The 17,346-nt window shown below is 48.4% G+C and overlaps 1 protein-coding gene and 2 non-coding genes across 3 annotated transcripts in view; 2 read left to right on the top strand and 1 right to left on the bottom strand.

Annotated features, from left to right (window-relative positions):
• The window catches only part of SIRT4 (sirtuin 4), a 40,159-nt gene extending 30,203 nt beyond the window's left edge, over positions 1–9,956 (bottom strand). The window contains exon 1 of the mRNA XM_015152957.3: positions 9,375–9,956. The gene's annotated coding sequence lies outside the window, so the exon portion shown is untranslated. The remainder of the gene's footprint in view (positions 1–9,374) is intronic.
• LOC114671243 (U4 spliceosomal RNA) lies at positions 9,162–9,302 on the top strand. Its single transcript, XR_003721118.1, has one exon. It is a non-coding gene; the product is annotated as a U4 spliceosomal RNA (small nuclear RNA).
• A 232-nt stretch (positions 9,957–10,188) lies between the features above and the next one.
• LOC114671242 (U4 spliceosomal RNA) lies at positions 10,189–10,329 on the top strand. Its single transcript, XR_003721117.1, has one exon. It is a non-coding gene; the product is annotated as a U4 spliceosomal RNA (small nuclear RNA).
• The last annotated feature ends 7,017 nt before the right edge of the window (positions 10,330–17,346 follow it).

Genomic DNA, 17,346 nt, shown 5'->3' with positions numbered 1-17,346 from the left:
AGACGGGGGTTTCGCCATGTTGGCCAGGCTGGTCTTGAACTCCTAACCTCAGGTGATCCGCACGCCTTGACCTCCCAAAGTGCTGGGATTATAGGCGTGAGCCACCGCGCCTGGCCATCTTTTCTCTTATTTTTTGTCTTCTTTTCTTTTCTCTGTGCCTATCTATGCTTTACCTACATGGGATGTTTTGATACAAACATGCAATGTGAAATAAGCACATCATTAATCATGAATCTAGATTTGACTTTTTAAAAAGTTTTTGTATTTTTAGTAGAGACAGAGTTTCACAATGTTGGCCAGGCTGGTCTCCAACTCCTGAGCTCAAGTGATCCAGGCTGGTCTCGAACTCCCAACCTCAGGTGATCGGCCAGCCTCGGCCTCCCAAAGTGCTGGGATTACAGGCCTGAGCCACTGCGCCTGGCCTAGATTTGACTAATTCTAAACATCAGAATTTGTAATCCTTTTCATTCACAGCGACAAAATCAAGTTCTTACCTTGAACTTGCAAAGAAATGCATTTATACATATCTAAAAAAGTGATAGTTTGTTTTTTTGTTTTTTTTGTTTGTTTGTTTGTTTGTTTGTTTTTTGAGACCGAGTCTGGCTCTGTGGCCCAGGCTGGAGTGCAGTGGCGCGATCTCAGCTCACTGCAAGCTCCAGCTCCCGGGTTCACGCCATTCTCCTGCCTCAGCCTCCCGAGTAGCTGGGACTACAGGCGCCTGCCACCACGCCCGGCTAATTTTTTGTACTTTTAGTAGAGATGGGGTTTCACCTTGTTAGCCAGGATGGTCTCGATCTCCTGACCTCATGATCCGCCCGTCTCAGCCTCCCAAAGTGCTGGGATTACAGGCTTGAGCCACCGCGTCCGGCCTGTTTTTTTTGTTTTTGAGACAGAGTCTCCCTCTGTCACCCAGGCTGGAGTGCAATGGTGCCATCTCGGCTCACTGCAATCTCCACCTCCCGGGTTCAGGCGATTCTCCTGCCTCAGTCTCCTGAGTAGCAGGGATTATAGGCGCGTGCCACTACGCCTTGCTAATTTTTTTATTTTTAGTAGAGACAAGGTTTCACCGTGTTAGCCAGGATGGTCTTGATCTCCTGACCTCATGATCTGCCCGCCCTAGCTTCCCAAAGTGCTGGGATTACAGGCGTGAGCCACCGCACCTGGCCAAAAGTGTTGTTTTTAGAGTTAATATGAAGCCAAATATATTATACTTGGACTAATGTACTTAACCTGCTTGGCTTCTCCAATTCTATTTATCATCTTGTTTTTTTGTTAAGTTAATCAACACAATGCCTGTGTCTCACTCCCAGTGATTGTGATCTACAAATTTCCTAATTATTCCTAATGTGTAGACAACCAGAACTGCTGCTCTACAGCATGACCTAAATCAATACATTTATAAGTGTCTGTGGACATAAAGGTGGGCAGCTAGCAGGGACCTTGAAGACCACCTAAGGACTCCCTTCCCCCATTTTAAGATGAATTGGGCTGAGCGCAGCGGTTCCCACCTGTAATCCCAACACTTTGGAAGGCCAAGGCAGGAGGATCACTTGAGCTCAAAAGTTTGAGACCAGCCTGGGCAACATAGTGAGACCCAATCACTACAAAAAATAAACAAAATTAGCCGGGTGTGGTGGTATGTGCCTGTAGTCCCAGCTACTCAGGAGGCTCAGGTGGGAGGATCACTTGGAGCCCAGGAGATCGAGGCTGCAGTGAGCCATAATTGTGCCACTGCACTTCAGCCTGGATGACAAAGTGAGATCCCATCTCTTTAAAAAATAATAATAATAAGTAAAGATGAACTGAAGTGCAGAGAAGTAATATGGAAGCTTGAGAAAGAGTTTCTAGGTTTTTGGTTCTATCGTTGTATCTTTGGAGGTAATATCGGTAAAATGACCATTTACTAGTTTGGGATGTGAGACAAACGTAAGAAGCCATGTTTGCTCATTTCTGCTTTTTTTTTTTTTTTGAGACAGGATCTCGTTCTGTCACCCAGGCTGGAGTGCAGTTGTGACATCACAGCTCACTGCAGTTTCTACTTCCCAGGCCCAAGGGATCCTCCGACCTCAGCCTCTCAAGTAGCTGAGATCACAGGCATCCACCACCCCGCCCAGCTAAATTTTGTTAGTTTTTATTTTTGTTGAGACGGGGTCTCACTATGTTGCTCAGGCTGGTCTCAAACTCCTGAACGCAAGGAAAGCTCTCGCCTTGGCGTCCCAAAGCACTGGGATTACAGGTGCGAGCCACCATGCCGGGCCTGCTTATTTTGACTTGCCAGCATCATTTCATGAAGCCTGTGACTCTGTGACAACATGCAGCTCTCCAGAAAGATGCTTTGAAAACAAAACAGAATAGAGCACACGGCCTTCCATGTCTCTTGTGAGTCACTATATTCATTAAAAGATAAATTACATCAAGCCTGTAATCCCAGCACTTTGGGAGGCCGAGACGGGCGGATCACGAGGTCAGGAGATCGAGACCATCCTGGCTAACACAGTGAAACCCCGTCTCTACTAAAAAATACAAAAAAAAACTAGCCGGGCGAGGTGGCGGGCGCCTGTAGTCCCAGCTACTCGGGAGGCTGAGGCAGGAGAATGGCGTAAACCCAGGAGGCGGAGCTTGCAGTGAGCCGAGATCGCGCCACTGCACTCCAGCCTGGGTGACAGAGCCAGACTCCGTCTCAATTACAGGCCGGGCACGGTGGCTCACACCTGTAATCCCAGCACTTTGGGAGGCCAACGCGGGTGGATCACCTGAGGTCAGGAGTTCGAGACCAGCCTGCCCAACATGGTGAAACCCTGTCTCTACTAAAAATACAAAAAATTAGCCAGGCGTGGTGGCGGGCACCTGTAATTCCAGCTACTCGGGAAGCTGAGGCAGGAGAATCACTGGAACCTGGGAGGCGGAGGTTGCAGTGAGCTGAGATTGCACCACTGCTTTCCAGCCTGGTGACAGAACAATACTCCATCTCAAATAATAATAATAATAATAATAGGGCCGGGCATGAGCCACTGCACCGAGCCACTTTAATTATTTAAAAGCTTATTTTTTTATTCTGGGGACATGGTCTCACTCTGTCACCTAGGCGGGAGTGCAGTGGCACAATCACTGTTCACTACAGCCTCAACCTCTTGGATTCAAACCATCCTCCCACCTCAGCCTCCTGAGTAGCTGGGACTACAGGTGGGCCACCACGCCGAGCTAATTTTTGTATTTTTTTTTGTAGAGACGGGGTTTTTCACCATGTTGCCCAGGCTGGTCTCAAACTCCTGGGCTCTAGGCTTTCCAAAGTGTTGTGATTACGGGAGTGAGCTACTGCGCCTGGCCGATTCTTTTTTTCCTTAGTGGAAAGAGAGTAGTAGCTCCAGCAACAGCGAAAGTCAGTAGTTGTAGGACCTACTAGGCGGGGAAACTTATCTGACATCGCCCCTCCTTTTTTTTTTTTTTTTTTTTTTTTGGAGATGGAGTTTCACTCTTGTTGCCCAGGCTGGAGTGCAATGGCGCCATCTTGGCTCACTGCAACCTCTGCCTCCCAGGTTCAAGCGATTCTCCTTCCTCAGCCTCCATAATAGCTGGGATTACAGGTATGAGTCACCGTGCCCGGCCACCCCCTTTTTTTTTTTCAAGGCTGCAGTGAGCCATGATCCTGTGACTGCACTCCAGCCACTGACAGCCCTTTCTGCGTTAGTTAACCTGACCACATCTGCTGAAAGAACCAGAAGCTAGACTGAAATTTTCGTTGTCAAAAAAATTATAATCCCCCCAAAATTCAAAAATTAAAATCCAGCACATTTTCTGCACACATTTTCTGAGTATTTGATCATAACTTTAAAAAATGTGAAAACAGTGACATTCTCCTTCCCCACCCACCAATTTTACTATGAAAAAGTTCAAACCTATGTCATTTTTTCAGTTCTCCAAGTGGAATGACCATCACTAATAGAGACTGGTCGGGAATTCTATTGTGCTTCTAGGCCCCCAAAAATCTCACGCTCTGAGGAAACGTTAGCTGAGTTTTCAATTTTTCTCATAGCGCTGGAAAATCATCTCTGGAAGGTGAAGTCATCCAAGTCTGTTTTGTTTTGTTTTCTTTCTTTTCTTTCCTTCATTCCTTCCTTCCTTTCTTCCTTCCTTCCTTTCTTCCCTCCCTCCCTCCCTCTCTCCCTCCCTTCCTTCCTTCTTTCTTTCTAATTTTTTGTATGCTTTTTTTTTATTTGTTTCTATTTCTTTCTTTTTTTTTTTTTTTTTTTGTCATCCAAGTCAGCTGGTGAAACACACAATTTCACTTCATAGCTACTGAGAGACGGTAATGGGCCATGCATTCTAGAATTCTCAAGGGCTGGGAAGTTCCTTTGATACCCTCATGGGATTAGGATTAGTCTTTTTCTCTTTTTTTTTTTGAGATGGAGACTCCAGTCTGTCACCCAGGCTGGAGTGCAGTGGCGCAATCTCAGCTCACTGAAACCTCTGCCTCCTGGGTTCAAGCGATTCTCCTACGTCAGCCTCCCGAGTAGCTGGGATTACAGGTGCCCACCATCATGCCCAGCTAATTTTTTTTTTTTTTTTGTATGTTTAGTAGAGATGAGATTTCACCATCTTGGCCAGGCTGGTCTTGAACTCCTGACCTTGTGATCCACCCGCCTTGGTCTCCCAAAGTGCTGGGATTACAGGCGTGAGCCACCGCGCCTGGCCTAGTCTTTTTCTCACAACTCCACCCCACCCAGAATTAATGACTGTATCCTTGACTGGATGATCAAAGTAAAATAATCTAAATTCTTTTCTTTTTTTTTTTTTTCCTACTGATTTTCCCTACCCTAGCAGGTGTTGGGAAAATCAGTATCCAGGCTGTGACTTAAATAAGTAGTTGGCTGCAGTGGCTCATGCCTGTAATCCCACCCTTTGGGGAGGCTGAGGCGGGCGGATCACTTGAGCCCAGGAGTTGGAGACCAGCATGGACAACATGGTGAAACCCCACATCTACAAAAAATACAGAAAAATTAGCTGGGCATGGTGGTGTGTGCCTGTTGTCCCAGCTACCTAGGAGGCTGTGGTGGGAAGATCGCTTGAGCCCAGGAGGTTTAGGCTGCACTGAGCCGTGATTGTGCCCGTGTGCTCCAACCTAGGCGACTGAGAACATGTCTCAAAAAAAAAAGAAAAAAAAAAAAGAAAGAAAGAACCACACAACACATCAGCATCAAACAGGCCTTTTAAAATGTCATTTTTGTATATAGATGATGAGTACATGAATGTTCACTGAGGAATTCTTTGAACATTTTGTGTTTAAAATTTTTTATAATAAAATGTTGGAGGAAATGTTACTTTCTTGGGGACTACTATTTGCATCTTAACGAGTAAAAAAACCCAAATAAATGTATTTCAGAGCATATAATTCAGTGAGGAAACAAGTTTAGATGTAGGTTTCTTTTTTTTTTTTTGAGATGGAGTCTCGCTCTCTGTTGCCCAGACTGGAGTGCAGTGGCATGATCTCAGCTCACTGCAACCTCTGCCTCCCAGGTTCAAGCGATCTTCCTGCCTCAGCCCCCCTAGTAGCTGGGTTAATTTTGTATTTTGTATTTACAGGGGTGTCGCCATGTTGCCAGGCTGGTCTTGAACTCCTGGCCTCAGGTGATCCACCCACCTTGGCCTCCCAAAGTGTTGGGATTACAGCCGTGAGCCACCACACGTAGACCAGATGTAGGTTTCTTTTTTTTTTTTTGAGATGGAGTCTTGCTCTGTTGCCCAGGCTGGAGTGCAGTGGCGCGATCTCCGCTCACTGCAAGCTCCGCTGCCTCCAGGGTTCACGCCATTCTCCTGCCTCAGCCTCCCGAGAAGCTGGGACCACAGGTGCCCGCAACCATGCCCAACTAATTTTTTTTGTATTTTTTAGTAGAGACGGGGTTTCACCATGTTTGCCAGGATGGTCTCGATCTCCTGACCTTGTGATCCGCCCGCCTCGGCCTCCCAAAGTGCTGGGATTACAGGCGTGAGCCACCGCGCCCCGCCCAGATGTAGGTTTCTAACAGCTTTCTACATCCTGAAGGAAAAAAGGCAGTGAGGGTGAAAGTTGCTTCAAATTTTAGATACTGTGAACATTTCTGTGGAAATAAATCCTTATTCTTTCAGCCTCTTTTTGAATTACAGTGTTCAAAGAAAACCCTTTTGAATTAACATATGATCCAGCAATTTTACTTCTAGGTATATGCACCAAAGAATAGAAAACAGGGGCCGGGTGTGGTGGCTCACACCTGTAATCCTAGCACTTTGGGAGTCCGAGGCAGGCAGATCACCTGAGGTCAGGAGTTCGAGACCAGCCTGACCAACATGGAGAAACCCCGTCTCTATTTAAAAAAAAAAAAAAATTTATATATATATATATATAAAATTAGCCGAGCATGGTGGCGCATGCCTGTAATCCCAGCTACTCGGGAGGTTGAGGCAGGAGAATCTTTTGAACCCAGGAGGCAGAGGTTGCGGTGAGCTGAGATTGCGCCATTGCAGTCCAGACTGGGTAACAAGAGTGAAACTCAGTCTCAAAAAAAAAAAAAAAGGAAAATAGGAACTTAAGCTGATATTTGCACACCAATAGCAGCATTATTCCCATAGACAAAAGGTGGAAACCAGCAATGTCCATCTAAGAATAAATGGATAGGACAGGCGCAGTGGCTCAGCACTTTGGGAGGCTGAGGCAGGCGGATCACTTGAGGTCAGGAGCTTGAGACCAGCCTGGCCAACATGGTGAAACCCTGTCTCTACTAAAAATACAAAAATTAGCCAAGCGTGGTGGCATGCACCTGTAATCTCAGTTACTCAGGAGGCTGAGACAGAATTGCTTGAAACCGGGAGGCGGAGGTTGCAGTGAGCGGAGACTGAGCCACTGCACTCCAGCTTGGGCAACAGAGCCAGACTCTCTCTCAAAAAAAAAAAACTGGGCCGGGCGCGGTGGCTCACGCCTGTAATCCCAGCACTTTGGGAGGCCAAGACGGGCGGATCACGAGGTCAGGAGATCGAGACCATCCTGGCTAACACGGTGAAACCCCGTCTCTACTAAAAAATACAAAAAACTAGCCAGGCGAGGTGGCGGGCGCCTGTAGTCCCAGCTACTCGGGAGGCTGAGGCAGGAGAATGGTCTAAACCCGGGAGGCGGAGCTTGCAGTGAGCTGAGATCCGGCCACTGCACCCCAGCCTGGGCGACAGAGCAAGACTCTGTCTCAAAAAAAAAAAAAAAAAAAAAAAAAAAAACTGGATAAACCGTTGGCCTGGGTGGCAGCTCATGCCTATAGTTCCAGCACTTTGGGAGGCCAAGATGGGAGGATCGCTTGAGCCCAGGAGTTTGAGACCAGCCTGAGCAACATGATGAGATCCTGTCTTTACGAAAAATACGCAAATTAGCCAGCTGAAGTGGGAGCAGGATCACTTGAGGCCTGGAAGCAGAGGTTGAAGTGAGCTGAGATTGCGCCACTGCATTTCATCCTGGGCGACAAAGCCAAAAGCTGTCTCAAAAACGAATGAATGGGACCGGCCACGGTGGTTCATGGCTGTAATCCCAGCACTTTGGGAAGCTGAGGTGGGTGGATCACCCGAGGTCAGGAGTTCAAGACCAGCCTGACCAACATGATGAAACCCCATCTCGGAGGGGTGCGGTGGCTCACGCCTGGAATCCCAGCACTTTGGGAGGCCGAGGCAGGCGGATCACGAGGTCAGGAGATGGAGACCATCCTGGCTAACACGGTGAAACCCCGTCTCTACTAAAAATACAAAAAATTAGCCAGGCCTGGTGGCGGGTGCCTGTAGTCCCAGCTACTTGGGAGGCAGAGGCAGGAGAATGGTGTGAACACGGGAGGCGGAGCTTGCAGTGAGCAGAGATCGCGCCACTGCACTCCAGCCTGGGCAACAGAGCCAGACTCCGTCTCAAAAGAAAGAAAGAAAGAAACCCCGTCTCTACCAAAAATACAAAAATTAGCTGGGCGTGGTGTCAGGCACCTGTAATCCCAGCGCCTCGGGAGGCTGAGGCAGGAGAATCACTTGAACCCAGGAGGCAGAGGTTGATCTCGCCATTGCGCTCCAGCCCGGGCAACAAAAGCAAAACTTCGTCTCAAAAAAAAAAAAGAATAAATGAGGTGGGTGCGGTGGCTCACACCTGTAATTCCAGCACTTTGGGAGGCCGAGGGGGGCAGATCACCTGAGGTCAGGAGTTTGAGACCAACCTGGCCAACATGGTGAAATCCCTTCTCTACTAAAAATACAGAGTGGTGGCGGGCACCTGTAATCCCAGCTACTTGGGAGACTGAGGCAGGAGAATCGCTTGAATCCGGGAGGCAGAGGTTGCGGTGAGCCGAGATCATGCCACTGCACTCCAGCCTGGGCAACAAGAGCAAAAACTCCATCTCAAAATAAAAAAGGATAAACATCTCATACAATGAAATATGATTCAGCCATAAAATTAATGAATTCCTGATACATACTACAACATGGATTAACCTTAAAAACATTATTCTGAATGAAATAGGTCTGACCCCAAAGGGCAAATATTGTATGATTCCATTTATATATATAAAGTACTCACAAACTAATAGAGATAGAAAGTAGAAAAGAGGTTGCCACGGGATGGAGGAGAAGGGAACAGGAAGCAAAGGTTTAATGGGTACAGAGTCTCAGTTTCCACCCTTGGGCATGGAAGATAAAGTTCTGGATGTAAGTAGTGGTGATGGTTGCACAACAATGTGAATATATTCTATGCCAGTGAATTTACACTTAAAGGTTAAAATGGTAAATTTTATGTATACTTTGGCACAATTTTTTAAAAAGTCTCAAAATAATAATAATAATAATCGTCTTTGGAGAAGTCAGTTACACTGAATCTGGAGCCAAGTGAACGGAACCCTGACTTAGATCCCTTTTCTCTCAACAGCCCCTAGCAGTCTCTGAATTAAGTCTATTAGCATGTTCCTCCCATAATGCTTTGCTCCACATCCACAGAAACCTAGTTAACTGAAATCAGCAACAATATGCAGAAACCACCTACGTAGCTCAGAAACATCTTCCTAAGACGGCATAATTTTCAAGCAAGCAATAAGTGAAGATTTTTCCATAGGCCCTAAACTCACCTTTGCGAAATAGGAAGCTGGCTTATTGGGAGTGATGACGAGGGGGCGGAACATGTTAGCTTTGCGCAGTGGCAGTATCGTAGCCAATGAGGTTTATCCGAGGCGCGATTATTGCTAATTGAAAACTTTTCCCAATACCCCGCCGTGACGACTTGCAATATAGTCGGCATTGGCAATTTTTGACAGTCTCTACGGAGACTGAATATGGAGGTGTTTAAAAAGATAGATGTTTGTGATAATGGTAAAGCTCAGTGTAAATGTAGTCCTTACCTGTCAAGTGGTTTTAGTTTTTGGAAGTGGGAGTTGCTGTTGCGATTGTTTTTACTCTTCAAGGTAAATTCGCGGTTCTTGCCAGCTGGCTGTTGCTTTCTTTCGCGCTGTTTTTTTGCTTTTGGGACGAAGTCTCACTCCATCGCTCAGGCTGGAGTGCACTGGCGTGATCTCCGCTCGCTGCAACCTCTGCCGCCCGGGTTCAAGAGATTCTCGTGCCTCAGCTTCCCGACTAGTAGGATTACAGGCGCCTGCCACCGCACCCCGCTAATTTTTTTGTATTTTTAGTAGAAACCCCGTTTCACCATCTTGGCCAGGCTGGTCTTGAACTCCTGACCTCGTGATTCACTCGCCTGGGCCTCCCAGAGTGCTGGGATTACAGGCGTGAGCCGCCGCGCCCAGCCGTGTTCTCCAGATTTTGTCACAGTAACGTCTTAAAATTATTCCCAACTCTCCCACCCTGCTGTTTCCGCACCCCCGAGCACAGCTAGTCGTCCCTCTGCGCCCTCCAGCTTACTTTCCCGCTGCTCACTCTCCTCGCTCAAAATTCGAGTCTCAACCGAGTCAGCTCTGTGACGTCACGTTGATTTGCATAAGATTCCCCAGCGTCCCAAGCGAATGTTCTTATTATTTCCAAAATCTGAAGTTTGACACGAGATGTTCCAACAACAAGAAACCTCCCACGCAGATGGGCCTTAAATACGGCTGGTGGAGTGGGAACACGTCGTATCCACGGACACACTGGCAGGTACTCACCCTCAATGTAATGGGAGACATCATCCGTGGGGGAGTGAGGCGCGAACTTAGAATCTCCAGCTTTGCGCAGTGGCAGTATCGTAGCCAATGAGGTTTATCCGAGGCGCGATTATTGCTAATTGAAAACTTTTCCCAATACCCCGCCATGACGACTTGAAATATAGTCGGCATTGGCAATTTTTGACAGTCTCTACGGAGACTGACTAATTTCACGTTTAAAATAAAAGGAGTTCATGTTGAGTTTTTTTGTGTTAGTGGTCGGAGGTTGTACGGGGTTTTGTATGGATACTGTGCGTCGTTTTTCAAGATGTATGACACGTAATGTTGGAAATTGGGTTCCCAGGCAGTTATCATTAATATTTATCCAAATGCAGCTAGCGAGTGAGCTACTCCACCTCCTTTGTCGCTGAAGGTCACAGATTCCCTTAAAGGGAAGGGGGTAACTCTGAAACCAACACGTTAACACATCCAAAGTCTTCCTTTTTGTTTTTTTGAGACGGAGTTTTCGCTGTTGCCCAGGCTGGAGTGCAGTGGCGCGATCTCGGCTCACTGCAACCTCCACATTCCGGGTTCAAGCGATTCTCTGTCTCAGCCTCCCGAGTAGCTGGGATTACAGGAGCCCACCACCACGACCGACTCGTTTTTGTGTTTTTAGTAGAGACGGGGTTTCGCCTTCTTGGCCAGGCTGGTCTCAAACTCCTGACCTCAGGTGATCAGCTCTCCTCGGCCTCCCAAAGTGCTGGAATTACAGGTGTGAACCACCACACCCGGCCCAAAGTCTTCCTCTTAAAGCGACCAAGAGGGAAAAAGGCACAGAAGACTTGCTCAGGTCCTACTGTGGAGTCCTCGGCAGAGCAGGGGCTGATCAGGTTCTCTTGCCCCTAGTGTGGTACTTGTTCCCACTACACCAGCCTCTTCCAGTCTCACCTTTTTACGAAGACCTGGGCTGTCCATGGACAGAGGTCCTCGGGAGTCACAATCCTGGTCATGGCGGATCCAGCTGGACCTGTTTAGGACACCGCCCATAAAACACTCCTCCAGCCTGTAGCAAAAAGATGTGGCAAAAAGGGTGGCAACAATACCTACGAGGTGAAAGGCGGTGCTGGGAAAAACAGCTCCAGTGGCAAATTAAACTCAGTCCTCAGTTCAAGGACATGGAGGCGAAGGTAGCAGTAAACTGAAATCGCGCCACTGCACTCCAGCCTGGGTGACAGTGAGACTCTGTCTCAAAAAAAAAAAAAAAAGAAGAAGATGAAGCCGGGCGAGGTGACTCACACCTGTAATCCCAGCATTTCAGGGGGCCAAGGAGGGCAGATCACGAGGTCAGGAGATCAAGACCATCCTGGCTAACACAGTGAAACCCCGTTTCTACTAAAAATACAAAAAAAATTTAGCCAAGTTTGGTGGCGGGCGCCTGTAGTCCCAGCTACTCGGGAGGCTGAGGCAGGAGAATGGGGTGAACCCGGGAGGCGGAGCTTGCAGTGAGCCGAGATCGCGCCACTGCACTCCAGCCTGGGTGACAGAGCGAGACTCTGTCTCAAAACAAACAAACAAACAAAAAAAAATTGGATTATACTCTACATATAGTTCTATTACTTCCTTTTTCTTTCTGCTATACAATACATTGTGGACACATTTTCCATGCCAGCACCTAGTTCCCCTTTTCCCACATAGATGTGACCTACCAAGGTTAACCAATCCCCCATACTGGACATGTGAGTTGTTTCCAGTTTTCTTTTTTTTTTTTTTTTTTTTTTTGAGACGGAGTCTCGCTCTGTCGCCCAGGCTGGAGTGCAGTGGCGCGATCTCGGCTCACTGCAAGCTCCGCCTCCCGGGTTCACGCCATTCTCCTGCCTCAGCCTCCTAAGTAGCTGGGACTACAGGCGCCCGCCACCTCGCCCGGCTAGTTTTTTGTATTTTTTAGTAGAGACGGGATTTCAGTGTGTTAGCCAGGATGGTCTCGATCTCCTGACCTCGTGATCCACCCGTCTCGGCCTCCCAAAGTGCTGGGATTACAGGCTTGAGCCACCGCGCCCGGCCTGTTTCCAGTTTTCCCATAAGCAATGCTATAATGAATACACTTGATGCTACATCGTCTTTCCTTACTCTTGGGGTATTTCTGGGGGAAAATCTTTCTTTCTTTCTTTCTTTCTTTTTTCTTTAAACAGGGTCTTGCTCTGCTACCCAGGCTGGAGTGCAGTGGTGTGATCTTGGTTCACTGCAGCCTCGACCTCCCAGGCTCAAGCTACTCTCCTGTCTCAGCCTCCCGAGTAGCTGGGATTACAGGCATGTGCCACCACCCCCAGCTAATTTTTGTATTTTTTGTAGAGATGGGGTTTCACCATGTTAGCCAGGCTGGTCTTGAACTCCTAGACTCAAGCTTTATTGCCCGCCTTAGCCTCCCAAAGTGCTGGCACTATAGGCATGAGCTACCACGCAGGCCTGGGGAAAATTTCTTTTTTGAGATGGAGTTTCGCTCTTGTTGCTCAGGCTGGAGTGCAGTGGTGTGATCTCGGCCCATGGCAACCTCCACATCCTGGGTTCAAGTGATTCTCTTACCTCAGCCTCCCAGGTTCAAGCAATTCTCCTGCCTCAGCCTCCCGAATAGCTGGGATTACAGGCACCTGCCACCACGCCCGGCTAATTTTGTATGTTTAGTAGAGACGGGGTTTCACCATGTTGGTCAGGCTGGTCTCGAACTCCTGGCCTCAGGTAATCTGGGCCTCGGAAAAATTTCTATAGGTAGAATTGCCTCCTCAAAGGCCATGCTCACTTTGCATTTTAATGAATATCCCCATACTGGCACCCCTAAGATTGTACCAATGTATTTGCCCAAAAAGCCACATATGAGGACATCTGGAGAAGGTTTGACATACACTTTTTTTTTTTTTTTTTTGTAGACGGAGTCTTGCTCTGTTGCCCAGGCTAGAGTGTAATGGTGCGATCTCGGCTCACTGCAACCTCCACCTCCTGGGTTCAAGTGATTCTTTCACCTCAGCCTCCCAAATAGCTGGGATTACAGGCATGCGCCACCACGCCTAGCTAATTTTTGTATTTTTAGTAGAGATAGAGTTTTGCCATATTTGCCAGGCTGGTCTTGAACTCCTGACCTTGTGATCCACCTGCCTCAGCCTCCCAAAGTGCTGGGATTACAGGCATGAGCCACCATGCCCGGCCTGATGCATACATTTGTAAGTGTTCTGCAGCTTTCATGGGGCTGTCACAGGTCGTCAGGGAGGGGAAGAAGCGGGAGGGTAAACGTATGCCCATTCTCCTGAGGCGCTGACTGTACAATCCAGCTTCAACCGAGGTTTGTCTTCCAGCTGTTTTCCAGGCAGAGAGAAGGGAGAAGGGGCTGAGTTGGGTGAGATAAAATGTCTCGGAGGGAGGAGAAATCTGCACTCATCCAAAACTTACTTTCTCCCTTTCCACCATATAGAGAATATCCTTGGATACATTAGCCACCCCACCCGCCATGAGGCCAACCCCCACCCGCTGGCTCCAGGGGATGGAAAAGTCCTACTACAAGGGCTATCTCAGCAGGGAAAGGGCCCACAGACCCCTAAACAATCTGCTTAGTGTTCAAGGCACTGCAGAATGTTAGCAAGAATCGCCAGCTTCTAGGATAAAAATATCCCGTGCCCAAGGGGCCCTCAGTGTCTGTCTCAAAACAGAGCTGGCTCTAAGCTCTACAGTTTCTCCATCACTGGGAAATTAACTGAGGCCAACTGAATTTTTTTTTTTCCCCATGAAACTTTGAAGCCAGACTTCGGTTCAAGACCTTGCTTCGTTATTCTCTACTTGCGTGACCACTCACCTACCCTCACCTACCCTCACCTACCTTCACTCACCTACCCTCACCTACCCTCTGGTGCCTCAGTGTCCCTGGCTGTAAAAACAAAGAGTCCTGATTCTATCTCAGAGTTCAGCAGTTCTCCACCCTGACTATGTGTGCGCGAAAACCACCTGAGGAGCTTTATAAAAATCCCTGTGCCCTGGCTGCATTCCAAACCCATTAAATCAGAATTTCTGAGGAATGGGTCAGGGCAAAAAAATGTGTATTACAGCTTCCAATGTTATGTTTCTCCAAGGAAGAGACCCACTACCAGAGAGATTTGGTGAGTTTTTTTTTTTTTTTTTTTTTAGACGGAGTCTCGCTCTGCTGTCCAGGCTGGAGTGCAATGGCGCAATCTCAGCTCACTGCAACCTCCGCCTCCCGGGTTCAAGCGATTCTCATGCCTCAGCCTCCCGAGTAGCTGGGACTACAGGTGCCTACCACCACGCCCGGCTAATTTTTTTTGTATTTTTAGTAGAGACAGGGTTTCACCGTGTTAGCCAGGATGGTCTCGATCTGACCTCATGATCCACCTGCCTCAGCCTCCCAAAGGGCTGGGATTACAAGCATGAGCCACTACGACCGGCCAGAGATTTGGTGAGTATTAAGTGAGATGATATGGGAAGAGTGCTTCCTTTGGTGCCTGTTTCAGAGTTAAGTACTTTAGTGGGGGTGGGGTGGTCATGGGACTGACTAGCTAAGCCTAGGTGGTTGTCAAGGAGGGCTTCCTGAAGAAGGGGGTAGCTAAGCTGTGAACTGAAGGAGGAGAGGCATTAACCAGGTCAAAGAGGGCAGGATGGATTTTAGCAGCAGTAATAGCACTGGCAGGGGCCTGGAGACAGGAATATGTGGCCTTTTTGTTGTGGTGGCGGTTGTTGTTGTTGTTGAGATGCAGTCTCGCTCTGTTGCCCAGGGTGGAGTGCACTGACACAATCTTGGCTCACTGCAACCTCCACCTCCCGGGTTTGGGCGATTCTCTGGCCTCAGCCTCCCGAGTAGCTGAGCTCACAGGTGTTCGTCACCACGCCCGGCTAATTTTTTTTTTTTTTTTTTTTTGAGACGGAGTCTGGCTCTGTCACCCAGGCTGGAGTGCTGTGGCCAGATCTCAGCTCACTGCAAGCTCCGCCTCCCGGGTTCACGCCATTCTCCTACCTCAGCCTCCTGAGTAGCTGGGACTACAGGCGCCCGCCACCTCACCCGGCTAGTTTTTTTGTATTTTTTAGTAGAGACAGGGTTTCACCGTGTTAGCCAGGATGGTCTCGATCTCCTGACCTCGTGATCCTCCCGTCTCGGCCTCCCAAAGTGCTGGGATTACAGGCTTGAGCCACCGCGCCCGGCGAGGCTAATTTTTATATTTTTAGTAAAGACAGGGTTCCACCATGTTGACCAGGCTGGTCTCGGACTCCTGACCTCAGGTGATCCGCCTGCCTCAGCCTCCCAAAGTGCTGGGATTACAGGCATGAGCCACTGTGCCCAGCCTTTTTTTCTTTGTCTTTCTTTTTTGAGTTGGAGTTTCAGTCTGTCACCCAGGCTGGAGTCCAATGGCACCATCTCAGCTCACTGCAAGCTCTGCCTCCCAGGTTCTAGCAATTCTCTTGCCTCAGCTTCCCAAGTAGCTGGGATTACAGGTGTGGGCTACCACGCCCAACTGATTTTGTAGTTTAGGAGAGATGGGGTTTCACCATGTTGGCCAGGCTGGTTTTAAACTCCTGACCTCAAGTGATCCACCCACCTCAACATCCCAAAGTGCTGGGATTAGAGGCATGAGCCACCATGCCTGGTGTCTTGTTTGTTTGTTTGTTTTTGTCTCTTTTTTTTTTTTTTTTTTTTTGAGATAGAGTCTCTCTCTGTTGTCCAGGCTGGAGTACAGTGGCGTAATCGCAACTCACTGCAGCCTCCACCTCCCGGGTTCAAGTGATTCCCGTGCCTTAGCCTCCCAAATACCTGAGGAGACTACAGGCATGCATCACCATGCCCAGCTAATTTTTGTATTTTTTTTTTTTTGAGACAGAGTTTCACTCTTGTTGCCCAGGCTGGGGTGGAATGGCACGATCTCAGCTCACCACAACCTGTGCCTCCCAGGTTCAAGCGATTCTCTTGCCTCAGCCTCCTGAGTAGCTGGGCTTACAGGCATGCGCCACCACACCCGGCTAATTTTGTATTTTTAGTAGAGACGGGGTTTCTCCATGTTCAGACTGGTCTCGAACTCCTGACCTCAGGTGATCCACCTGCCTTTGCCTCCCAAAGTGCTGGGATTACAGGCGGGAGCCACCATACCTGGCCATCATGGCCAATTTTTTTATTTTTTTATTTTTATTTTTTTGATGGAGTCTTGATCTGTCTCCCAGGCTGGAGTACAGTGGCACGATCTCGGCTTACTGCAACCTCTGCCTCCTGGGTTCAAGTGATTCTCCTGCCTCAGCCTCCTGAGTAGCTAGGATTATAGGCATGCGCCACCACGCCCAGCTGATTTTTGTATTTTTAGTAGAGATGGGGTTTTGCCATGTTGACCAGGCTGGTCTCAAACTCTTGACCTCAAGTGGTCCACCCGCCTCGGCCTCCCTAGTGTGCTGGGATTACAGGCATGAGCCACCACGCCCAGCCCAACAAGGCTTATAGAACAACCTGAAAATCATTCCCAGTGAGTGGAGCTGAGAAGGGAGGAAGTACAGAGTTGGTGAGGAGGCACATACTGGGTCCTCTAATGAGATCATGAAAAGCCACTGGGCTTTATTCTGGTGTCATGAAGGTTTTATGCAGGACAGTAACCGAGACTGTGTCCTTCTCCCAAATTCAGAGGCAGCCAGAGCCTTCCCAAGGCACTGTGTCCAAGTCAGCTGGGAATCCTGGACTCGCCCAAAGGCTGTGGCACAACCCCGACACTTCCCTTCATGGGTCAGACAGTTTTGGGTTTGAATCCTGACTCTTCCACTTTGTAGCTGTAGCTGGGGGCAGGTGACTTTACTGAATAAGCCTCAGTTTCCTGGCCTGTAAATTAGACATAAAACACCCATTAGGTTTTAAAGACTTAACATGACACCTTACACATGTTAAACAATGTGTTCTCAATAATAATAATAATAATAATATATATCTATTTTTGAGATGGAGTCTCGCTCTGTCACCCAGGCTGGAGTGCAGTGGCACAATCTCGGCTCACTGCAAGCTCCGTCTCCCGGGTTCATGCCATTCTCCTGCCTCAGCCTCCCGAGCAGCTGGGACTACAGGCGCCCGCCACCTCGCCCGGCTAGTTTTTTTTTTTTGTATTTTTTAGTAGAGACGGGGTTTCACTGGGTTAGCCAGGATGGTCTCGATATCCTAACCTCGTGATCTGCATGTCTCGGCCTCCCAAAGTGCTGGGATTACAGGCTTGAGCCACCG

The sequence above is a fragment of the Macaca mulatta genome, chromosome 11 (genome assembly GCF_049350105.2).
Source record: "Macaca mulatta isolate MMU2019108-1 chromosome 11, T2T-MMU8v2.0, whole genome shotgun sequence".
Taxonomy (NCBI): domain Eukaryota; kingdom Metazoa; phylum Chordata; class Mammalia; order Primates; family Cercopithecidae; genus Macaca; species Macaca mulatta.
Note: the sequence above shows the minus strand (reverse complement) of the source record. Positions and strands in the feature narration are given on the sequence as shown.